The following is a 27,234-nucleotide window of genomic DNA, read 5'->3' on the forward strand; positions in this document are numbered from 1 at the left end:
GATTTTGATGTGATCCTTTTTAGGACATATTAATATGTGTTTGAAGTTGCATTGTGTTGAATTTTAGCTCCTGTTTTGAATTTTGTTCTTCACCTTTGACCATAGGCTTTGACCTAGTGGTTTGTACTTACATGTGAGCTTTGAATTTCAGGACTAAGCACCTAATCTCCATGGTTGATGTTGCTTCATCATTTGAATATTGATATTTGCTTTTGATTGCTAACATTTTCTGTTTTGTAGGTTGATGATAAGTCACTTGAGTTTGCCCTATGGCTTATGTGTTGTACATTGGGATTGTCTGTTTGTTATTGACTGTTGTCTGTTTGTCTGAATACTATACTGATTTGTTTTGTTGTTTACACAGGTACCTAAGTTGCTTTAAGTTCATTTGAATTTTGCCTTGCTTTGCTTGTGGTTGGCATACCACTTAGGTATAATCCCTTGATCTTCATGTAGTCTGGAAGACCTGCTGTTATTGGCAGGCACCTGTCTGAAGCCCTCCTTAAGAGGCCATGTCTTTGTTTGTTTAATTTTGTACCAAGCAGGTTAAGTCCTCTTAAGAGGCAATTGGCAGATAGAAGGGATGTGCAATCCATCCCCTGCTATTCAGTTGTGTCTTTCATCTTGCTCACACCATGTGTTGATGCACTTTGAATAAGAACCCAAGATCTTATAGAGTCAACCATATGTGGAGAAGAGTTCCCTCATTCTGAACTCCCACATTTTCTATTGATTAAAGCTCTCCCAGGCCAGGGATAAGAGCTATGAGGCATAACCCTCATCTCCATTTCATCTGCTTCACCCTAACTCTCGATGTTAGGGTTAAGAGCTCAAAACACCCATACAGTATTGGTTTCTAAAGCCTAACCTTGCTTGAGCCTCTTGATTGAGTATAGTGTGTGCTAATTGAATGATTGTTTGCTTGTTTGCCCATATGTGCATAATTGTTTGTGTGTGCCTTTGTGCATTGCTTTCATCTTTGAACATTAATTGTATATCATTTTATGATCATTGTTCATACTTTGTCACATTTTGTTTTGTCCATTGAGGAGTCAATTGTAAGTCCATTTATTGGCAGCTGTTTCCTATGATCTGGTAGGAGTTGGAACTAAGACCATTGATTGGCATTCCATTTTCTTGGACTCGAGTGTAAGACCATTTATTGGCAACTTGTTTCCTCTTGTTTATTACATTTGTTTTCTTTGTTTTGTGAGACTGGTGTAAGTCCATTGATTGGCATCCGGTATCCATCTTTGTTTTGTGAGACTAGTGTAAGTCCATTGATTGGCATCTGGTATCCATCTTTGTTTTGTGAGATTGGTGTAAGTCCATTGATTGGCATCCGATATCCATCTTGTGTTTTATGAGTCTAGTGTAAGTCCATTGATTCGCATCTGGTTTCCATTTATGGTTTATCTGCTTTGCTTGTTGCCTTTTCCAAAGGAATCACTTGGATCATCTACATATGATCTCAAGAGGTGAACATCTAAGAAGTTTTACTCCTCATCCCCACCCTTTTTGTTCTTTAAACCTCCATTTTGCATGTTAACCCAAACCATAAAACTTTGTGCAAACATTTTCACATGTTTTCAAATTAGAAACCTAGGCTTTATGCCTCTGATTTTCAAATTTCATTTTCACAATACTTCTTCTGAATTGAATCTAATGTCAACTTTGACCATCTTTTGTGAATACTCTAATTGGTTAATTTCACTCACTCAATTGCTTTTGTGGCTCTTGTCCACTTCTTGATAAGTTTTCATGCATTAGCCATAGATCTGAATTATCTTAGTGGTTGATGTGAATCTCACCTTTTGTCCTTAGTGATCGAACTGTAAGACTTCCATACTGAAAACAGGGTTAACCCCTCTAGTATGTCGAAGTTATTCTCACGTGGTGGACTTGTGGCTGTATAGGTTGAGTTTTCTCCCGTGGATAATGAAAGACCTTAGGGCTTTTGTTTAAAATCAACCCACTTACTTTTTTGGAAATCTTTTAGCCGAACTACGAGGTTTTGATCCTGTAAAGGTACGTAGGCAATGGATCTTTCCATCCAAACACAAAATAATAAAATTTTGTATATTCTTCTCTCATCCTCCCAATCAATGTTTGCACAATAAATATTTTCATAAAAAATATCTTTTGCAACAATTTGTGAAAAGGGTTCTGTAAGACCCCAATTTTGGCCCTAAGATCCCTCATGGCATCATATCATACCATATCATTGCCTCAAGGATCATTGCATACCTTTGTTTCCCTCCTAGTGGGTGGGTATCTTGTGAGTGTGGTTCTTGATCACCAAGCATGTATTGCATTTGTATATCATTGCTTTTCATATGTTTACTAACCAAAAGTACAAAAATATTGTCATCTAACCATGTTACTTGCAGATGAAGCAAATTAGGTCAAATCAGTCAAAGTCAGTCATTGAGATAGATGGTGGCCATTCTTGCAGAATTTGGGCACCATGATCATTCATCAAGAGTTCATATGAGTTGTGACATCATTTTGGATCAAAATATCAAGTGGTAGGGGCTTGGAATTCATCAGAACATGGTTCAGCCAAGCAAAACCCTAGTGAAGTCAACCTTGGTCAACTGTCCATTTAATCAGTGATTTGATGGTGGGAATTGGTCTGAGAGGGCTCATTCATGTCCATATAAGCCTCATATAACATGTCAAACATCCACAGTGAAGATTTTGAAGTCAGACAAGAATTTTCCAAAAATAGAAAGTTGACCTGTAATTGGAATTTGCCAAAAATGGAAACTTCTTCTCCTCAAAATTACATCATCATACAAGCTTCAAATGAATTTTTGCCCAACATGAAAGTTGAAGATCTTGTTCTCCCATTTTCAAAAAGTCCAAGAACACTCATTTCTCATGTGTGGTTGGCAAGTTATGTTCAAATCATTCTCAAGAATTTTTGAACTTCAAAAGGCCATAACTTCCAAACCATTTGGCCAAATTGGGTGGGGTTTTTTGATACAAGTCATATTTGATGTGCTCTATCCAAACCTTTCATCACAATTCACCAAAAACTTACCAATCAAAATGGCCTTTTTCCAAGTGACTTGAATTAAATAAGTGAGGTGAAAATTGAGTTTTCAAATTAAGCCTTTGCTATGCATTTTACCACTTGCCAAAGTTCTGAAATGATATTTGGGATGTGCTCAAGGCCCATTTTCGTGCAGTCACTTACACCCCATGCAACTTGAGTTTGGTTTTGAGTAAATTGGTAAAACACTTCATTTTTACCAAATTGTGATTACACTTCCTTAACCACACTTAAGGACACTAAAACACAATATATATGCTCACATTTCCATTCTGAAAAACCCTAGCAGCCACTCTTTCACAAAGCAGACCAAAAAAACCATTTTCTCTCAAACTCTATTTTCTCCATTTTGAACTTTTTGCTGAAAACTCCAAAAGAGCTCGAACTTGTGTTGGTTGCTTCATCATTCTCCATCACTTTGGAAGCGTTTGTGAGCATCAAACCGCAACTGTAGCACCATTACCTACCACTGTTACATCAAAGCATTTCCATGGCAGATTTGGTTTTGAGCTAGAATCAACATCGCTGAGCTAAAATTCATCGACCATTCATCAATACAAACAACATAGTGCATCTGTTTCTACACATCATAGCCAAACAACATCTGAATCATCACTATGCTCCAAATTTGGTAAGATATCGAATCTCTCCATTCTCAAAATCATGCCATGCTTTAGATAGATCTTGCTTTGCTGGTCACAATGAGCTTTGAATCATTAAAAATGGTGGAATATTTTGAGAGTTACATTGATTTAAAGCTTGACACTCAAATATGTTTTTGCTCGATTCATTCATGATAGCATGATTTAATGAAAATGGTTGTTGGAATGTTGATGTATGTTGTCTGCTGATTCGATTGGTATGCTTACTTTCCATTTCTGGGAGAAAATTTTTTCACGATTGTTGGTGATGATGAACAGTAACAGTAAACCCTAATTTCTAAAAGTCCAGATCGTGTTTTGGCTGTAGCATTTTGTTTTGCATGAATTTCCTACTGTGCCATTGCCATGCACCAATCCACGCCTGCCACCTCCTTAAGTGAAACGGTGCGTTTCACTTAAGGGATCACTTATTTACCATATTGCCATTCCGTGTTTATTTATTTAATTAACTCATTTTCTTTCTCAATTTTATTTCATTTTGTGACACCATCTTACAAAAATCATAAGTCAATCAATTTTGCTCCAAATTTCATGGGATTTTTTGCAAAATGTTCATCTTGATCTCTAGTTTTTTATCATGATTTTTCCAGATTTTTGGCATGTGTGGATTTTAAATTGTGCTAGGGTTTGTCATATGTGTCCATTTTATGTATGTCTTACCAAATCAATTGTGAAATGATGATATATTATCCAATGCTTCCCAAATTTTTTGTGCTTAAACTAGACATGTTCATGGTGATTTTGGTGTAGAGTTTGTGAATTTATCATTTCTGGTTGTGGAGTTATGAGTTTTTGATTAGGGGTGTGACAATTTGTGTCACACCATTCATGTCCAACTTCATGATTTTAATTACCATGCTTCTTGAACTCAAATTGATCTGAATTTTTGTATGAACATACTTGTTGATGTCTAGTTTACATGTGAATTTTTCTGGAATTATTGATGGCATTTCCTAATTGTTTGGGATTTTCTCCCCTGTTTGGTCATATGTTGACTTTTTGTGACACATGTTCTCATATGATTTGTGAAATTCTCATACTTAATTGGATGAACTTTAAATTTGACATGTGATTAGTAGACATCTTAAGATTTGTCTTGGTTTTAATCCCATTCATTTATCATATGTTGTCACTGTTTTATGATTTATTGAAGTTGGTGCATGTTTGGTTGACTTCTTTGAGCATGCTTGAACTTGCCTTGCCTTTCTGATTTTCATTGACCTACTTCCCTTGATCCAAATGAGCTGAAATTTAGTATGCTTATTATGTTACGGGTGATGTTTGATCATGAATTATTTGAGAATTTATTGAAATGTTTGAGATTGGTTTTGAGCTAAATCATTCTGTTGACTTCTTTGAGCTTCTATATGCCATGCTTTGACCTAATTTGCTTGTGAAATGATGATGGTGAATGATATGAGTGTGAAACCAATTGAGTTTGCTTCTTGATTGTTTGAACTTGATTTTGGACACTTGTCACTTGCTGTTTTGATTTTCTTATCTCTTTTTGACCCTAGGCTTGTCCTAGTGGTCATGTTGCTCATGTTTAAGTTTGTTGTTTCAGGTTAAGCAACAAATACCCAAAGAGACCATTAAAAATTGAATGAGCTTGATTGTTTATCATGAACTAAATTGTTTGTTTTGTAGGTTGCTTGGCTCACATGCTTTGAGCCTTGTGCATTGCACATTTAACTGATTGTGTTGACTGTTGATCCTTATCTCATTTTGATTTAACTTTGAATTGTATACTGATGTTGTCTGACTGGTTTCAGGTACCTTTAGTTGCTTATAGTTCTTTAAGAACTTGCTTTGCTTTGCTTAGTAGCAATTTGCATTGAGGTATAACTTCTTTTCTTCATGTAGTCTGGAAGACCTGGCCTGTTACTTGGCCAGGCAACTGTCTGAAGTCCTCCTTAAGAGGCAATGCTTGTGTGTGTTTACATTTGTCCCAAGCAGGAAAAGCCCTTTAAACAAGGCAATTGGTAGAATCCAAGAGATATGCAACCTATCTCCTACTATTCTGTGTGTCACTCACCTTGCTCACACCACATGTGTTGATGCATAGTGAGTAAGAACCCAAGATCTATCGAGTCAATAATCTGTGGAGAGAGTTCCTACTTTCTGAACTCCCACATCTTCTGATATTCAAATGCTCTCCCTGGCCAGGGATAAGAGCAATGAGGCACACCCCTCATATCTTTTCATATGCTTCACCTTAGCCCCTCAATGGCAAGGTTAAGAGCACCATTAACCCTATTCCAGTTGGCTTCAATGCCTAACCCTTTGTGTGAGCCTGATTGTTTGGTTATAGTGTGTGCTGAATGACTTTAATTGATTGATTGCTTACCTCATATACACATGTCTGCTTGCATGCTTTGTGCATTTATCATCATGAATTACTCATTAGTGCATGATCATTTCATTTGTCTCTGTGACATATCTTTGTTGTTTGCCCATTGAGGGCGATTGTAAGACCATCCATTGGCCATTGTTCCTATGATATGGAAGTGAGTATAAGACCATCTCATTGGCCACTCCTCTTCTCTTTGCTTGATGCATTTGCATTTGTTGTATGTGAGGATGCAATTGTAAGTCCCTGCAAGTTGGCCTTTGCTTTCCTATGATCATATGTTGGATATTGGTATAAGCCCAGACAGATTGGCATCCGGTATCCAAGTTTCGTTTTGTCTTAGGAGATTGGAATAAGTCCATCTATTGGCTTCCGACATCCTTGTTTCTTTGTTTAGGAGATTGGTGTAAATCCATCTATTGGTATCCGGTATCCGCTTTTGTTTGTGAGATTGGAGTAAGACCATTGAGTGGCATGCGGTATCATTTGTTTGCTTATTTTTGCTATTGCTCATTGCCTATTCCAAAGGACACATTTGAATCATCTTCTATATGATTTCAAGAAGTGAACCTCCTAGGAAGTTTTACAATCCATCCTCATCCATTCATCCCTCTTTGTCCTAAACCTTTTCACACCTTACTTTCAAAACTTGAGATAAATATTGTGCAAACATCTTCATATTTTCAAATTAAAAACCTGGACCCCAAGTCCTTGAATTTTTTTTTCAAACTCCATTTCATAATACTTCTTTTGAATCAATCTTAAACATACTTTGACCCTACTTTCATAATCACAATCAATTAACTTCACCCATTCAATTGTTTTGGCTTTGTCCATTGTTAATCTTTTCACACATTAGCCATAGGTTTCAATTATCATTGTGGTTGATGTAAACCTCACCTTATCCTTAGTGAGTCGACTATAAGACTTCCGTACTGAAAACAGGGTTAACCCCTCTAGTACGTCGAAGCTATCCTCGCATGGTGGATGTTGGTCTTGGTCGAGTTTTCTCCCATTGATAATGAAGAGCCTCAGTGCTATTGTTTAAAATTGAACTCACTAACTTTTGGAAATCTTTTATCCGAACTACGGCGTTTTGATCCTTACCTTTGATGGAAGGTACGTAGGCAACGGGTTCATCCGTTCGAACACAAAAATAATTAACCTGTATATTCTTTTCTCATCATCCCAATCATGTTTGCACAATAAATATTTCATAACAAATAACAATTTTATACAACAAGTGTGAAAAGGGCTCCCTAGGAGTACCTAGGACGTAGTGGGTGCCTAACACCTTCCCATTGCGTAATTTACCCCTTACCCAGACTCTCTGATCTTTTTATTAGTTTTCTACGCGTAAAACTTCTTAGGCTTTTGTTCGCTTTTTAGCCAGTCCTTTGGATAAATAAAAGTGCGGTGGCGACTCGAATTCATTGTATGCTTTGCTTATGGTTTAATCAATAAATCATATAGCGACGAATACACCGCTACAGAAAAGTGGCGACTCTGCTGGGGACAAATCGATCCTTGGTGGTATTGCCTACTTTTCACCCTTGTTGTGTTATATTATTATTTGTTATATGACATATTTTTGTACAATTTGGGATAACTGTATTGATTGTAATGTTTGAATTGCTTGATATACAATTGCTGTTTGCTTTGGTGATCTGTGAGATGAGTTCTATACCCGAACTCGAGTGCACTCTAGGATAGGAGAATGGCATAGTCTTGTTGACTGGTGTGGAGTATTCCTTAGCCAGTTGACTTGCGAGTCCATTCACTTGGTGGAGGTCATGTTGGATTAATAATGTCACACAAGCTATTTGTGGTTAGGCATTATTCTTTCAATCATGTTCCGCAGAAGCCAAGGGCCTTAGTTTACCAAGCCCATCTTGGCCTATTTTTAGGAACGTAGTGCGGAGGTCGTTCAGATGTAAGTTCTGATGCGATTGTTACGCGATACTACACTCATAAGAGTTTTTCTTGAGAATATTCTTGGAATACGAGTATTCGTTCCTCCGATAATATTCGAAAGATGGAACGATGATTATGGGAACCTCTGGTAGAACATGTCTGGCAGGTTTAAACCCTAGTACACTCCCTTTGGGTGGTTCTTAACCGAGACTCCATGCTCGTGACTCTCAGCAAACCCGTGATTCGTGGTTGAGTCGTTCAGACAACCTTAATATCAATGGAACCTGGGTGTTGATCAGGTATAAAAACTAAATCCCCCAAAACGGATGGTTGATATTAAGGATGTTCGAGCCGGTTCATGTACCGTTAATATCAATGGAACTTGGGTGTCGATAAGGTGAAAACCTAAATCCACCAAAATGGATGATTGATATTAGGGATACAATGAGCTTTCTCACGACCTTTGTTTGGTGTGCCTTGCTTGATCCTTGAGTGTGATTGTTGCATTCATGCATTCATGCATTCATCTACATCCATATCATCAGAAAAAAGAAAATTTTCAAGGAACTCAAAGGAGTTTATTTGCAAAAAATTTCAAAAACATGAAAAAATCGAGAAAATTTTTTCACCTGATATATCTGATGAGATATTCTCATATACAATCAAAATGCTTAAATATTTCAAAGTTTGCAAATAAAACCCTCGAGTTCCTTTGAAATGAAAAACAAGCATATGCATAAACACTTCATGCATCATTTGCATAAGCGGGCGTTTTGTTCCGGTCTCCTGTCCTGTGGTCTGACCCTGCGATCTTCATTTATTTTGAAGACGCACTTTGCCGGTATTATACCAGAGCCAACTCTGCCAGAGTGATGGATCATCCTGAGCAAGAGAGTTGTGAACTCAGAGAGATATTTTCCAGACTAAGTACTGTTGATGGATTTATTCCTGGTTAACCGATCCCGGGCTGGCATTGGCTACTGTTCTGGGGCATGTAATGAGCAAGGTTGTTCACGAGTGGAGGATTCATCCATGCTGATCAACCTGAAGAGGAAGCTGCTGCTATCTTGGAAGAGGATGCAGAAGACGTGAACAATTTCATCATTCCTGGTGGTGTCTGCCACAATTGGGTCGCTATGGATGTTCCTACGGTCATTCATAAGTCAGCGTGATTTGTTCACTTTGTTTAAAACCCTTCTCCCATGCCAAAAGGAGAAGTGATGACATTGTTGGCAAAGCATATATACAATGATGTTTTCATTCAATTAATGCATTGTTAAACATTTGTTTTTCCTTTTGTTTTCACTTTTTGCTTTTGCATGAAATCAGTGATCACAAAAAACCATAGAAAACAAAAACAATCTTTTCATCTGCATAAATGATTTGCTTGTTTAAAATTCAAAAGCTTTTCATTATCTAGAATCATTATGCAGGGATTTCTAAACCCATTGAACATAATGATCCAACGCCATCTCCCAATCTTGAATTCTTTGTATTCGAAGCAGAGGAAGATGATGTTGAAGGGGATTCCTGATGAGATTACCCGCCTTCTTGAGCAACAAAGGAGCTCATTCAGCTGTATCATGAGAATCAGCTAAACAGTCAAACTGGGGCATTACAAATGTAATATCAAAAACAAAACAAAAAACAAAAAAACAAAAAAAAAAAAGAAAAAAAAAAAGAAGAATATTTGCATCCCGCTAGATTGAGTACCTCACCCTGGGGCAATCTAGGCAAAAATTAGGGATTTGGCAAGTGACTGCATCCTGACAAGACGTTCTGTTCACCAGTCGTCATTTCGTCAAAAGATTCTCGATTCGTCGTCAACCGAAGCTTCGGATACATCGAGATTCAAATTGGTAGAGAAAGGATCATTATGTTCAATGTAGCCCTCTTCCAATATATATCACTGATTTCCAATTTGTACAGATCTATGGAGTCTTGCCATTTGCAGACTACCATTCCATCAAATGAATTTGAGCTTTTATCCAATTATTTGCACTCTTATTTGTTTCAATTCAACAAATGTTTTGCATGTTTTAAATTGATAGAATGTCATTGTTTTAAACAAATAAATTTTTTCAAAAAAATATTGTTTTAAACAAAGTGAACATTCACAATATTGAAAGGATACTCAAGAATATCTCAGTGCTCTCCCGAGGGTGGCATGATTTCCAACAGGTAAGACATTTGTTCATATTCCTGGTTTGGTTGTATCTTCTTTCTTCAGATCTTTGTTGGGGTTGTTCCTCAAACAGAGTTTTTGTTGGGGTTGTTCCCCAGTATAGTCGCAAGCAGAGTGTTGTTGAAGACTTCGTTTTCTCCAGCAGCAATCTTCCCTAGCATGGATGTTCCCTTGTGAGTTTCAGCGATTGATTGGTTTGTCACCCTGGCGCCCCGTCACTTTCTCCAGTGGGTCGACATCCCCAGACTTTATTTGTCTCCTCAGCACATTCGCAAGCAGAGTTGTTGTCACTCTCCCCAGTGCTGGTGCCAGCAGAGTTGTCTGTTTCCTCAGCACGGTCGTTTTCCTTAAGACTCGGTAAGTCGGCGGTTTGATACCCGGTACTTTACCTTTTCCCCGGCGAAGTCGTCTGTATAGTTGTTGCTGTCTCTCTATCAGAGTGTTTGTTCTCCTCAGCAGAGCAGGATTTATTTTCTTATTCAGTGGTTGATTGGGTTGACATCCCAGTATTTCAACCATCTTTTCCTCAACATAGTCTGCAGAACGTTTGTTGTGGCAGTTTCGCCTGTTGAATACTCCTTCAATCCCCAGTATGGTCGGATGATGGCTCTAGCATTCAGAGAACGGATTGATTTCCTGACTGCTTGTGATCCCCAGTAGAGTGGCTTATATTGCAGAATCTACTTGTTGCGATCAGTTTGCTTTGTGTTCTCCCCAAGTAGAGTGGCTTGTTGTAGAATCTATTTGTGTGGTACATTCTCCCTCAGTGGGTTGTTCCCCAGCGGAGTTATGTGGAGTTGCTTCTACAGCAGCTCGTGCTTGTGCGATGCACCTTTTGTTTCTCAGTTGACACTGGGATCCCCTGCAGATATCTTGGGTTTTCTCTTGTTCTCCAACAGATTCGTCTTGGTGGCTGTTTTGCCTGTTGTGACTTTCTGTGCCCTGATTGGGTTGTTTGCTGATCCGTCACTCGGAGATTTGGTTTCCTGATATCTCTGATTCTCTGCTTCCTCAGCAGTACCCGCAGATCTTTGTTTCTCAGCATATAGATCTCCAGCAGATTGGCTTTCCAGTTGGTTTTCCCCTGGAAGTATAGTACCGGGCGTTTGATTCCTGGACCTGTTCGTGTTAGAATTGTCTGTTTTGTCAGCATTCATTAAACATAAAATCATGCATATTCATGCATATTCATAAACATTCAGATATTCATGTTGCATTGTTTGCCATATATCTTTTGATTGTTGTGTCTCCTACAACGGGTGATGCAGATCCCTAATAGATCTCCCCTAGCAGATGTCGGGTGTCTAAAATCTCTCCATATAGAGTCAACCCCGTAAGCAGAAAGTGTCTGTTGTCTGTCCTTCTGCAGTTCCCCACTGAGATATATCCTCGTGGATGACGGTTTCTTCCGTTTCCTCCCAACACATATATTGGGACGGATTTTCCTATTTGAGTTACATCCTCATTAGGACATGTCTTGATTCAGTCTGTCTTTTCGGATTATTCCCGAACTGGCTATTTGTCAAAAGTCTTGTGCTTCCCAGTGGGTTGTCCCCCAGCGGAGTTTTTCGGGCCTCTACCCTTATACCGGTAGTTGTAAGTCCTATTTTCTTTGCCTTTTCAGCGGAATTGGTGGTTATATACCTTTTATTCCTCGGCAAGAATTGTTGGTTTTCTACCTAGTAGAGGGTAGTCGTAAATCCTGTTTCTTACTCTCCGGCAGTTTGTGGTTTGTTATAAGCCCTATTTTGGTTTCCCGTGCGGATTTGTGATTTGTTCTATCCCCACGCGGAGTTGTTGGTTTTCTACCCCATATTCGGTAGATGTAAACCCTAATTTTGTGGTTATCCCCACCAGAGTTTGGCCCTCTGCCTACAAACCAGCAGTCGTAAGTCCTATCTTTGCGGTTTTTTCTACCTACGAACCGGTAGTCATAAACCCTGTTTTCTCCACTTGCAGAGTTAATTTTGTTGTTCATCCCAACCGATGACAATCCCCTCTTTGTGGTTATCTTCATTCAATACTTGATGTTGATCTTCCTTTCGCTTGGATAAGTTGCTCAGATAAGCACTTATATCCCTAGCAAGTCTTTTGAGGATAATTGCCGTATGCTAGCAATTTTATCCCCAGCGGGTCCTTTCACCTTTTGTCAGTGATTGTGTTCCCCGGATCATTGATTTTAATCAATGCATTCCCAGCGAGCCCTCTTTCATTTACCCTCTTGTTGGTAATGTTTGTTGCTCCCTTTGATTGTTCATCATTATATACCTAGTTTGGTATCCCGATGCCTTTCTTTTCGGATTTTATCCTATAAACAACCTACAACCCGGTTAAGGATAATCTTCCATGCGAGGTTATTATTCACGTTTTGACGACTATGAATAATATATCTCATGTACTCTTCAGTCGAAGCCTTTCGTGTTTCCCTGGTCGAGTAAGATTCGCTTTTTCCCTTTGCGGAATCGAATATTTCTTTGTTGTCGGATAATTGCCGGATGCTTGCAATTTATCCTTTGAGATTGTCTTTCGTTTACCCGTATGCTTGGTATCGATTGTCTCTCTTTTTGGGTTAGTCACCTATTATATACTTCGGTATCTCTGGTGTCTCTTCCTTTCGAGTATATTATTCACGGTTTGCCGGTAATGAACAATATGTCTCATGCGCTCTTTGGTTGGAGTCCTTTGTTGATCTTCCCCAGTCGAGTAAGATTCGTATTCCTTGTGGAATCGAATATCCGTCCTATAAACAAGTCTGCTGTTCTAGCTTTCTTCAGGATGATGAGTGTTTTGGAACACAAACCAATTCACGATTTCAGATTTTATCCTATAAACAACCTACAACCCGGTTCAGGATAATCTTCCATATGAGTATTCTATCCACGTTCTGACGGCAATGGATATTATATCTCATTCACTCTTGGGTCAATCTTTTGATTGTTTTCTCCACAGAGTAAGTTTCGTATTCCTTGTGGAATCGAACGTCCGTCCTATAAACAAGTCTGCTGTTCTAGCTTTCTTCAGGATGATAAGTGTTTTGGAACACAAACCAATTCACGATTTCGGATCTTATCCTATAAACAACCTACAACCCGGTTCAGGATAATTTTCCATGCGAGTACATTATCTACGTTTTGACGGCTATAGATAATATATCTCATGCACTCTTCTGTCGAACACTTTGTTTGTTTCCCCAACTGAGTAAGATTCGTATTCTTTGTAGAATCGAATATCCATCCTTTAACCAATTTGTGTTTTGGATGATGAGTGTTTTGGCATATATACCAATTCACGTTTTCGGTAGATCACCTATTATATGCTTCGGTATCTCTGGTGTTTCTTACCATGCGAGTTTATTATCTACGTTCTGACGGTAATAGATAATATATCTCATGCGAGTTTTCTTATCCACGGTCTACCGGTAATGGATATTATATCTCATGCACTCTTTGGGTTTGTGTCCCCAGTTGAGTATGGTTCGTTTTCCCGTTGTGGATTCGAATATCCATCCTGTAAGTCGATTTGCTTTTTCAAGCCCTCCTTTCGGATGATGAGTGTTTTGGCATATATACCAATTCACGCTTTGGTCGGTCACCTATTACATACCTCGGTATCCCTGGTGTTCCTTCCTTTCTGCTCCCTATTATGACCTCGGTCCCCCTGCGGAGTCAGATTTTTCCTGAGTTTATGTACCTTTTTCAGGTCTTTCTCAGATGTTTGGTTGATTGATATCTCTCACCCTTATACCGGTCTTAGATATTCTTTCGTCCAGAGTTTGTTACCCTTATACCGGTAACATCTCATTCTTTGGTGCTTCCTCAGTGAAGTTTCCTTTTGCTTTTCCCAGGAGTCAGCTTGTGTCTTTCCAATGGATGTCTTCCTTTGGAATTTTTCTTTTCCCCAGTGTGAGTCCTTCACTCCCCAGTGAGGTCTTCAGTCTGATTTCTTTTATTGCCCTAATCAGAGTCGTGTTTTGTTCACGCTGTGTCAGTTTTGTTTTTCCCCAACTTGAAGTCGTGTCCTGCTCACGCATTCTTTTTCTTTTACTATCCCCAACAAGAGTCTTGTTAGAGTCTCTGTTCCTGGTGAGTGTATTACTCCGATGGATCGTCTTTTCTTCTGTGTGAATCATATTCCCCACAGAGTTTGTGTATTTGCATACACACATTTGCATCATGAGGTCTCTTAGGGACCAAAATTTGTCTCATTACTGTTATTTAAGCCCATTCTACTGCGTCGAGATGAAGATTTCTAAACTTCACTTCTCCGGCTAGAATGACCTTAAATAGGGGCATCTGTAAGACCCCAATTTTGGCCCTAAGATCCCTCATGGCATCATATCATACCATATCATTGCCTCAAGGATCATTGCATACCTTTGTTTCCCTCCTAGTGGGTGGGTATCTTGTGAGTGTGGTTCTTGATCACCAAGCATGTATTGCATTTGTATATCATTGCTTTTCATATGTTTACTAACCAAAAGTACAAAAATATTGTCATCTAACCATGTTACTTGCAGATGAAGCAAATTAGGTCAAATCAGTCAAAGTCAGTCATTGAGATAGATGGTGGCCATTCTTGCAGAATTTGGGCACCATGATCATTCATCAAGAGTTCATATGAGTTGTGACATCATTTTGGATCAAAATATCAAGTGGTAGGGGCTTGGACTTCATCAGAACATGGTTCAGCCAAGCAAAACCCTAGTGAAGTCAACCTTGGTCAACTGTCCATTTAATCAGTGATTTGATGGTGGGAATTGGTCTGAGAGGGCTCATTCATGTCCATATAAGCCTCATATAACATGTCAAACATCCACAGTGAAGATTTTGAAGTCAGACAAGAAATTTCCAAAAATAGAAAGTTGACCTGTAATTGGAATTTGCCAAAAATGGAAACTTCTTCTCCTCAAAATTACATCATCATACAAGCTTCAAATGAATTTTTGCCTAACATGAAAGTTGAAGATCTTGTTCTCCCATTTTCAAAAAGTCCAAGAACACTCATTTCTCATATGTGGTTGGCAAGTTATGATCAAATCATTCTCAAGAATTTTTGAACTTCAAAAGGCCATAACTTCCAAACCATTTGGCCAAATTGGGTGGGGTTTTTTGCTACAAGTCATATTTGATGTGCTCTATCCAAATCTTTCATCACAATTCACCAAAAACTTTCCAATCAAAATGGCCTTTTTCCAAGTGACTTGAATTAAATAAGTGAGGTGAAAATTGAGTTTTCAAATTAAGCCTTTGCTATGCATTTTACCACTTGCCAAAGTTCTGAAATGATATTTGGGATGTGCTCAAGGCCCATTTTCGTGCAGTCACTTACACCCCATGCAACTTGAGTTTGGTTTTGAGTAAATTGGTAAAACACTTCATTTTTACCAAATTGTGATTACACTTCCTTAACCACACTTAAGGACACTAAAACACAATATATATGCTCACATTTCCATTCTGAAGAACCCTAGCAGCCACTCTTTCACAAAGCAGACCAAAAAAACCATTTTCTCTCAAACTCTATTTTCTCCATTTTGAACTTTTTGCTGAAAACTCCAAAAGAGCTCGAACTTGTGTTGGTTGCTTCATCATTCTCCATCACTTTGGAAGCGTTTGTGAGCATCAAACCGCAACTGTAGCACCATTACCTACCACTGTTACATCAAAGCATTTCCATGGCAGATTTGGTTTTGAGCTAGAATCAACATCGCTGAGCTAAAATTCATCGACCATTCATCAATACAAACAACATAGTGCATCTGTTTCTACACATCATAGCCAAACAACATCTGAATCATCACTGTGCTCCAAATTTGGTAAGATATCGAATGTCTCCATTCTCAAAATCATGCCATGCTTTAGATAGATCTTGCTTTGCTGGTCACAATGAGCTTTGAATCATTAAAAATGGTGGAATATTTTGAGAGTTACATTGATTTAAAGCTTGACACTCAAATATGTTTTTGCTCGATTCATTCATGATAGCATGATTTAATGAAAATGGTTGTTGGAATGTTGATGTATGTTGTCTGCTGATTCGATTGGTATGCTTACTTTCCATTTCTGGGAGAAATTTTTTTCACGATTGTTGGTGATGATGAACAGTAACAGTAAACCCTAATTTCTAAAAGTCCAGATCCTGTTTTGGCTGTAGCATTTTGTTTTGCATGAATTTCCTACTGTGCCATTGCCATGCACCAATCCACGCCTGCCACCTCCTTAAGTGAAACGGTGCGTTTCACTTAAGGGATCACTTATTTACCATATTGCCATTCCGTGTTTATTTATTTAATTAACTCATTTTCTTTCTCAATTTTATTTCATTTTGTGACACCATCTTACAAAAATCATAAGTCAATCAATTCTGATCCAAATTTCATGGGATTTTTTGCAAAATGTTCATCTTGATCTCTAGTTTTTTATCATGATTTTTCCAGATTTTTTGCATGTGTGGATTTTAAATTGTGCTAGGGTTTGTCATATGTGTCCATTTTATGTATGTCTTGCCAAATCAATTGTGAAATGATGATACATTATCCAATGCTTCCTAAATTTTTTGTGCTTAAACTAGACATGTTCATGGTGATTTTGGTGTAGAGTTTGTGAATTTATCATTTCTGGTTGTGGTGTTATGATTTTTTGATTAGGGGTGTGACAATTTGTGTCACACCATTCTTGTCCAACTTCATGATTTTAATTACCATGCTTATTGAACTCAAATTGATCTGAAATTTTGCATGAACATACTGTCGCATCACGCGGAAAAACCGGCGGGAAAACAAGAACAACAGAGCCGCCACCGTGCGTTATTTATCCCAAAAGAGGGAAAGGAAACGCTCAGAGTAAACCTGGAAAAAGCATGGTCTCGCGACCAAAGAGAATGGGATCGGGAGTCGGTTATGCGAAGGGAAGGTATTAGCACCCCTACGCATCCGTCGTACTCGACGGGATCCACGCACAATAGGAAGGAAAAATGGTTGCTAAAACACTGCTAACACACACACACAACTGGCTGAAAGAGACACAAGAAAACAAAAGAGACTGACTCGGCAGGATATCGTATCCTGGGCCTACTTAGTCTATCAGGCATAGACATCAGAGTCGAAGTAGTTCGGACTGGGGAAACGACACATGCTCGCTAGGATATCGCATCCTATGCATACGTATCTCCTTGGACGAAGGAGAATCAGAGCATCCGTAGCTCGGCTGACACGCACACAAACAAACACAGGCAAAGGCAAACGTGGAGCCTGAATGTCAATCACTGGACTTACATCAGCATCCGAACCAAAACACACTCAAAAAGGCAAACGTGGAGCCCGACTGCCAATCACTGGGCTTACATCAGCATCCGAACCAACAAACCCACACTGGAACCCAAATGCCACTCGATGGACTTACATCAGCTTCCAAGCACACAACAAGACAAAACAAAGACACAGGCGCCCGGAGAGATCAGCTCATCTCCTGCCTACGTACCTCATCTGGTATGAGGATCAGGGCGACGTAGTTCCCCTACAGAGGGAAAAAGGACTAGCCTAACCAGATAACAGAGGGAGACACAACTAGGGAGACTACGACTCGAGCCTAGATGTTGTCATGCAAAATCATCCCTAAGTTAAGGTTTCTAGCTAACTTGCACAGGAAGCAAGCCTATCCTGATCATGACTTGCACAGGAAGCAAGCCACACCTACACTTAACTTGCACAGGAAGCAAGCCAAGCAAAACCTAACTTGCACAGGAAGCAAGTCTAAACTAACCCTAACTTGCACAGGAAGCAAGTCAAACAAACATACAAGCACAGGTAGCACACACTATATGCAAGCAATGGGCTCAAACAAGGTCAGGTTTTAGTCGAGAGGTCATATCAACCTCAACAAACAAACCACTGGAACTGGGTAGTGTTAGCTCTTAACCTTGCCATTGAGGGGCTAAGGTGAAGCAGATGAAGGGTGAGTGAAGATAAGACTTCACAGCTCTTATCCCTGGCCTGGGAGAGCTTAAGACAAGAATGTGTGGGTTCAGAAGGTGGGAACCCTCCTACACATTTGAAACTGACTCAACTGTACAATTGTACAAGATCTTGGGTTTGTATCTGCAATGCATCAACACAGTGGTGTGAGCAAAGCAGATGACACACAGAATAGCAGGGGATAGGTTGCTTATCCCTTGGGTTCTGCCAATTTCCTCTTCACTTAGGAGGTCTTTGAATATGTACAGGGACAATTTTAAACAATCACAAACATTGCCTCTTAAGGAGGACTTCAGACAGTTGCCTGGCCAAGTAACAGGCCAGGTCTTCCAGACTACATGAAGATCAGAAATATACCTCAATGCAAATTTGCTTAATAAGCAAAGCAAAGCAAAAGTTCACAAAGGAACTGAGCAACTAAAAGCACCTGAAATAGTCAAGCAGACATTAGTATACAACTTCAAGATTAAAGCAAAAGGAAACAGATCAACAGTCAATCATAAGCAAGAGAATGTGCAAGGCATAAGGCTCAAGGCATGTGAGCCAAGCCACCTACAAAACAAACAAGTTAGTCAATGATATTCAAGCAAGTTCAATCAAAAAGAATTGGTCTCATTGGTCATTTGTTGGTCAACCTGAAAACATGAGCTCAAATGTGAGTAACAGGACCACTAGGGCAAGCCTAGGGTCAAAAGGGAATGAAAAAGTTAAAACAGCAAGTGGCAAGTATCCAAAATCATGTTCAAACATTCAAGAAACAAAACCAATTGGTTTCACATTCATATCAATTATCATCATCATTTCATGAACAAGCTAGGTCAAGGTATTGCAAACAGAAGCTCATAGAAGTCAACAGCAAGACTTAGCTCAAAAGCAATCTTAAACATTTCCAAAAATCATCAAATAAATCATGATCAAACATAATCCATAGCATGGTAAGCACACCAAATTTCAGCTCATTTGGGTCATGGGAAGATAGTCAATGAAAATCAGAAAGGCAATGCAATTCCAAACATGCTCAAAGAAGTCAACCAAACATGCATCAACTTGAAAAAATCATAAATCAGAGATGGCATATGATAAATGAATGGGACTAAAACCATGTCAAAGATTAAGATGTCTACTAATCACATGTAAAATTTCATGTCCATCTAATAAAGTATGAGAATTTCACAAATGAAATGGGAACATGTATCACAAAAAGTCAACATATGACCAAGCAGGGGAGAAAATCTCAAACAATTAGGAAATGCCACAAATAATTCCAAGAAAATTCACATGTAAACTAGACATCCAAGAGTACATTCATGCAAAAATTCCTACCAATTTGAGTTCAAGAAGCATGGTAATGAAAATCATGAAGTTGGACATCAATGGTGTGACACAAATTGTCACACCCTAATTCAAAAAATCATAACTCACAAACCAGCAATGATAAATTCACAAACTCTACACCAAAATCACCATGAGGGTGTCTAGTTTAAGCACAAAAAAATTGGGAGCCATTGGATAAAGCATCATCATTTCACAATTGTTTTGGCAAAAGGTACAAAATATGGACACATGAACAAAACCCTAGCCTAATTTAAAAACCACTCATCCAGAAATTCTGGAAAAAATATGATTAAAAACTAGAGGTCATGATGAAGACAATGCAAAAAATCCCATTCAAATTGGATCAAACATGGTGGAGTTATGATTTTTACAAGATGAAGATCACAAATGAAATAAAAATAAAAAAAGCCATGCAACACACGTGAAGGGAATTCTGGAAAATGCAGATTTTAGGGTTTATGTGAACAGTATGAACTTCATCTTTCCCAAATCGAGCTCAACAAATTTTTTTCCAGAAATCATAATTGAATATACACAAATGATCAGCAAGGCATAACTAACACGAATCCATCATTGATTTTCATTAAAACACAATATAACTCATGAATCGAGCAAAAATGCATTTCATTTTCAAACTTAAAAACAACATATCTACTAAACTACTCAACCAAATCATGTGATTCAAAGCTCAATGTGCCCAGGAACAAGAGATCTACAAAGTATATACCATGAATTAGAGAAAGAAAGAGATCGAGTTTTTACTTGATTCTGAAGAAATGGATGAAACAGCGGTTGTTTTGTGATGCCTTGCTGAAACAGATGCACTAACAGCTCCCCAAAGTTGAATGGTGAAGTTGGTTTGGCTTGGAACAACTTGAAACAGCTTCAATCAAACTTTGCCATTAATGGAACTTTGGAAAACAGTCGAGCAAAGGTTGGTTACAGTTGGTGAAACAATGTTGGAAAGAGCTCACAATGCTGTTTAGATGGTGAAGCAACAAAGGCAAGGTCGAGTTCTTTGGGAGTTTTTTGGCAGAAATTGAAAATGGCAAGAAATGAGGTTTTGAGAGAGTGAGTGAATTCTCTTCTTTCTGTGGCTGCTAGGGTTTCTTTCAGAGAGAATATGTTGAATATATACTCTATTTAATGGTACTGATCAAGGTTCATGAAAAAGTGGAATGGAGTTGGTGAAAAGTGTCCTTTTGCCAATTTTCAAGCAAGTTGGTAATGGGTGTATGTACTGCACGAAAATGGGCCTTGAACATGTCCAAAATATGATTTCTGAACATATTTGATTGGTAGAATTGGTTGGAAGTGGTTAATTTTGAAACTCATTTTTCAACCTCACTTGAAATTAATTCATGCAAGTCCAAAAATGCCATTTTGATTGGTAATATTTTGGTGAATGATGGTTGCATATTTGGAAAGAGGGGATCAAATGTGACTTGTTGCAAAAAACCCCACCCAATTTGGCCAAATGGTTTGAGAGATATGGCCTTTTGAAGTTCAAAAATTTTTGAGAATGACTTGATCATAACTTGCCAACCATACATGGGAATTGAGTGTTCTTGGACTTTTTGGAAATGGGAGAACAAGATCTTCAACTTTCATGTTGGGCAAAAATTCATTTGAAGCTTGTATCATGATGTAAGTTTGGGATCAAGAAGTTTCCATTTTTGGCAGGTTTCAATTACAGGTCCAGTTTCTATTTTTGGAAATTTCTGATCTGGCTTCAAATTCTTCCATGATGATGTTTGACATGTTATATGAGGCCTATATGGACATGAATGAGCCCTCTCAAACCAAATCCAACCATCAAAACCATAAAATCAGACACAGTTGACAAAGTTTGACTTTTTAGGGTTTCTGGCAAACTGTGCATTGACTGATGACTTCTGAACATCCAATCCTTGACCAAAACACTTCAAATGGATCCCCAAGTCATGTGAACATGTTGGACCAACCCTAGGGCCTTGTTTCAATGAAAATTGCACTTGCTTGCTTGACTAACTGATCTCCTGACCAGTTTGACCTAATTCTTCTGACTGGCTTGCACTTGAGGCAAAGGGGACAATGCAATGTTATGCAGTGGACCATGTTATGTTATGACCAAATATGAAAATGTATGTACAAGAAGTAGGTGCAAATTTGAGGTGCTACAGCTGCCCCTATTCAATCAGCTGGGAACCCGAACGGATGATAGCGACGGCTGTCAGACTTTCAGGGTAAACAGGGATTGAATACCAAGAACCGTAGAAATTTGCACCGACTGGATATAATACAGGGAGAACCATGTCATTTACCGATGACAACTGCAATTGACAACTTCAGAAAGGCGAAACCATTTACCGATGGTTAGAAACTGGTAACTTGATATTTACCGATATCAACTTCAGCAAGACCATTTACCGGTGGCTACTGCATCTAGGGATCCGATATTTACCGATATCGAAGAAAACGGGGCCATTTACCGATGGCGGATAAAACTGGGCATTCAGTATTTACCGATATCGAAGCATACGGGGCCACTTACCGATGGCGTCTCCACTTGGAGAAGAACAAAATCTTTGTGGTGTAATCAGACAAGACGTTTACCGACGACTTCTGGGGATCTTGATTTTATCAACAAGGAAACAAAGCATGACCAGACATTTACCGATGACTGGGATGAGACTCGACGTTTACCGACATCGAAAGATGATGTTTACCGACATCCAAAAACGACCAGACATTTACCGATGACCGGGGAACACTTCACTAAGGGAAAAAACAAATATTTGCAACTGGAAACCAGATAGGACATTTACCGATGACTCTACTGGGGATCTCTAGCTGGGGATTATCAGACATTTTATCGATGTCTGCAGAAAAGACTCGATGTTTACCGACATCGAAAGATGATGTTTACCGACATCAAAAAATGACCAGACATTTACTGATGACTGGGGAGAAAACCCGATGTTTACAGACACCGAAACAATGGTGTTTACCGACACCAAAAATGATGACCAGACATTTACTGATGACTGGGGAGAAAACCAGATGTTTACAGACACCGAAACAATGGTGTTTACCGACACCAAAAATGGAACACACGTGGGTGCTGGCATGACACTTACCGGTATCACAAGAACGTCATCTTAGATATGTCAAGGCAAGGTTGACCACTTGCTGGGGATCTCACTGGGGAGAAACAAACTTTCCGTCCTCGGACGGGTGAGGAAATAAACCTCTCTGGGGAATATCAATCCTGAGTGCTGTCAGGAGCCACTGTAGCAGACTTGTTGTGCTGATGTTGAGTGAAATGATCCGCCTCTTCCGGGGATACGGTCTGGTGAGGTTAACACATGAATGCATATGTTTGAATTTTTCTATGGCGTAATGCTCCATATTGAATGGGAATGCTACGCAGTTTGAGGATGCAATGATCACTAAAATGCAAAAATGCAAAAATGATGAAAAACTCCGGCTGGGGAGCCAAAACTGATCGGGTACTCCAACTCTGCGGGGAGACTCTGCAGGGAGAGCGACGACTTCTCACTCATGTTGGAGAATAGCACTGCTGCCGGGGAAAGGTAAACTCCACTGGGGATATCCTTCAGTCCAGAGATAGGATAAATGTTGGAGATAAATTTCAATGAACCTGCCTCACTCGGGGAGGAAATCGGCAAATACAGGCCTGCTGGGGATAGGCAATCCTTAGATTTGTTGGGAAATAGAAGGCACTATCCACAGACGTCTCCGCATGGGAACATAGCTTTGATAGCCTCCAAACTTGCTTGGGGAAAATATCTGCTGAGGAAACGTCCTCACAGATGCCAACCTGAAAAACAGCACAACAAAATGCCCCCAGGGGATACATGGACAAGATACGCTCAAGTGTCCTCAACATTCAAAATGATTTTCAAATGTTTTGTCTTTTTGCACGTTATTGTGTAGCCTTCATGTTCTTATATGCAATGCTTATCAAAAATTCGGACATTTTTGCAAACAAAACAGTAAAAATAAAAACAAAAGAGCCATTTATCTGAATAACGACTTTTATTGATTGAAAATGCGCCTGAAAAGGCAAATACATTGGGAAGCAATTCCTAGAAGGAGGTAATTGCGCATAAAGGAAAAATCTATCCTAATGGCAATGTGAACACGGCATCCACTATTTCCCAATTCTGTTATAACTCACAGATCATCAGTTTTCCTCCCAACTCCTTGCTTTCTGAGAAGAATGACTGGACGGATCACATCTTTCGAGATGGCAGACGACAAAGCTTGATGAAGTACAGACAACTCAGACTGTAATCTTCGCTTTAATCCCTCTTTTGGCTGGATCGCCCTTTCGGGTTTTCAATCCACCGGGATACCCATTTTTGCCTAAGCCGCCCTTGCGGGTTTTCGACTTACCGGGTGTACAAATTCTTTTTTATTTTATCCCTAATTTTTGCCCGAACCTTTTCTTTCTGTTTTTTGGTTCGCCGGGATGCCCATTTTTTTGCCTGGACTCTTTTGTTCTTTTTTGTCCAGCGGGTCAGTTTATGCGAAGTATTTTTTGACTACATCTGAGTTAACAGGAGACGGAAAATCTTCACCATCCATAGTTGTAAGCATCAAGGCTCCACCGGAGAATACCTTTTTCACAACATATGGACCTTCATAATTAGGAGTCCACTTGCCCCTGTTATCTGCACCGGGAGGGAGGATCCTCTTCAAAACTAGATCACCGATCTGATAGCTTCGAGGACGCACTTTCTGATCAAAGGCTCGCTTCATCCATCGCTGATACAACTGTCCATGGCATACAGCTGCTAGCCATCTCTCCTCGATAAAGCTCAACTCGTTAAACCTTGTTCGAATCCACTCAGCTTCGTCCAGCTTGACATCCAATAAAACTCTCAGAGAAGGAATCTCCACTTCAACAGGTAAGACATCTTCCATACCATACACAAGGGAGTAAGGGGTTGCCCCGGTCGACGTACGTACTGAGGTACGGTACCCATGCAAAGCGAAAGGCAGCATCTCATGCCAATCCTTGTACGTAACGACCATCTTCTACACAATCTTCTTGATATTCTTGTTCGCCGCTTCTACAACACCATTCATCTTCGGTCTGTAAGGAGAAGAATTGTGATGTTCAATCTTGAAATCTTTACAAAGCTCTTTCATCATCTTGTTATTGAGATTCGAACCATTGTCAGTGATGATTCTCTCCGGAACTCCATAACGACAGATGATTTCTTTCTTGATGAACCGGGTAACCACTTGTTTGGTAACGTTAGCATAGGAAGCTGCTTCCACCCATTTGGTGAAATAGTCAATCGCAACCAAGATGAAGCGATGTCCATTCGAAGCAGTAGGCTCAATCTTCCCAATCATATCAATGCCCCACATGGCAAACGGCCAAGGCGAATTCATGACATTCAGAGGGCTTGGTGGTACATGCACCTTATCAGCATAAATTTGACACTTATGGCACTTCCGAGCATACTTGAAACAATCGGATTCCATAGTCATCCAGTAATAACCCGCTCTCAACAATTTCTTAGCCATTGCATGTCCGCCGGCATGAGTACCGAAGGAACCTTCATGAACTTCCTGCATTAACATGTCTGCCTCGGGTCTGTCCATGCATCTGAGCAAGACCATGTCAAAGTTTCTCTTATACAGCACATCATCCTGATTCAAATAGAAGCTTCCAGCTAGCCTTCTAAGGGTTTTCTTGTCATTCTTCGACGCACCTTCAGGATACTCCTGAGTCTTGAGGAAGTTCTTGATGTCATAATACCACGGCTTGTCATCAATCACAACAGACTCGGCTGCAAACACATACGCAGGCCTCTCGAGTCGATTCACCGCAACATGTGGCACATGATTCCACCAATGAACTTTGATCATAGAAGACAAAGTTGCCAAAGCATCAGCCATCTGATTCTCATCCCGGGGGACATGATACAACTTCACCTTCTTGAAGAACGTCAGTATTCTTCTGGTGTAATCTCTATACGGAATCAAATGCGGCTGATTCGTATTCCAATCTCCATTGACTTGATTGACCACTAGAGCAGAATCTCCAAATATGTCAAGAGTTTTGATCCTCAGATCAATGGCTTCTTCTATCCCCATGATACAAGCCTCATACTCAGCTTCGTTGTTGGTGACGTCAAACGTCAATCTGGCAGAAAAAGGTATATGAGCACCTTTAGGATTGATCAATATTGCCCCAACACCGTTACCGTTCATATTCACAGCCCCATCAAACATCAGTGTCCATTTGTCATCCGGATCCGGTCCTTCCTCGACAAGAGGCTCTTCGCAATCTTTCATCTTAAGATACATAATGTCTTCATCAGGGAATTCAAACATCATAGGTTGATAATCTTCAATCGGTTGCTCGGCGAGGTAGTCTGACAGAATACTACCTTTGATGGCCTTTTGTGACGTGTACTGAATATCATATTCTGTTAGAATCATCTGCCAACGAGCAACGCGTCCGATGAGAGCCGGTTTCTCAAAGATGTACTTCACTGGATCCATCTTAGAAATCAATAAGGTAGTATGGTTCAACATATACTGCCTCAGTCGGCGAGCAGCCCAGGCCAAAGCACAGCAAGTTTTCTCGAGCAGTGAATATCTTGTTTCACAGTCGGTAAACTTTTTGCTAAGGTAGTATATGGCATGCTCTTTTCGACCAGACTCGTCATGCTGTCCCAATACACACCCCATCGAGTTCTCAGTCACTGACAGGTACATTATCAAAGGTCTCCCTGGAACTGGAGGTATAAGGATTGGAGGTTTCTGTAAATATTCTTTTATCTTGTCAAAAGCTTTCTGACAGTCATCATTCCACTTGATCGCCTGATTCTTTCTGAGCAGTTTGAAAATTGGTTCACATGTGGCAGTTAGGTGAGATATGAACCTTGCAATGTAGTTCAACCTCCCTAAAGACCCACAGACTTGCTTCTCTGTTTTCGGTTCAGGCATCTCTTGAATAGCTTTGACTTTTGCTGGATCAACCTCAATCCCTTTCTCACTGACAATGAAGCCTAAAAGCTTCCCTGATCTCACCCCAAACGTACACTTGTTCGGATTCAACCTCAGCTTGAACTTTCTCAACCGATCAAACAGCTTTTGCAAATTAACCAAGTGCTCCTCTTCTGTCTGCGACTTCGCGATCATATCATCTACGTACACTTCAATTTCTTTGTGCATCATGTCATGAAAAAGAGTCGTCATTGCCCTCTGATAGGTAGCACCAGCATTCCTTAGCCCAAATGGCATCACCTTATAGCAGAACGTGCCCCAAGGTGTAATGAATGTCGTCTTTTCCATGTCCTCTGGCGCCATCTTGATCTGATTATATCCAGAGAAACCATCCATGAAAGAGAATACCGAGGATTGAGCCGTATTATCAACCAATACATCAATGTGAGGTAATGGGAAATCATCTTTCGGACTCGCTCTATTCAAATCCCGGTAATCGACACACATTCTGACTTTACCATCCTTCTTCGGCACAGGGACGATGTTGGCCACCCATGGGGGATAACTTGTAACAGCCAAAAAACCTGCATCCCACTGCTTCTGAACCTCTTCCTTGATCTTAGTTGCCATATCAGGACTCGTTCTACGAAGCTTCTGCTTGACCGAAGGACATCCTTCTCTAAGAGGTAATCGGTGCACCACAATGTCTGTATCCAAACCAGGCATATCTTGATATGACCAGGCGAATATCTCCACATATTCTCTCAGCATCTCAATCAGCCT

This window comes from Lathyrus oleraceus, chromosome 1, assembly GCF_024323335.1.
Source record: "Lathyrus oleraceus cultivar Zhongwan6 chromosome 1, CAAS_Psat_ZW6_1.0, whole genome shotgun sequence".
NCBI classification, from domain to species: Eukaryota; Viridiplantae; Streptophyta; class Magnoliopsida; order Fabales; family Fabaceae; genus Lathyrus; species Lathyrus oleraceus.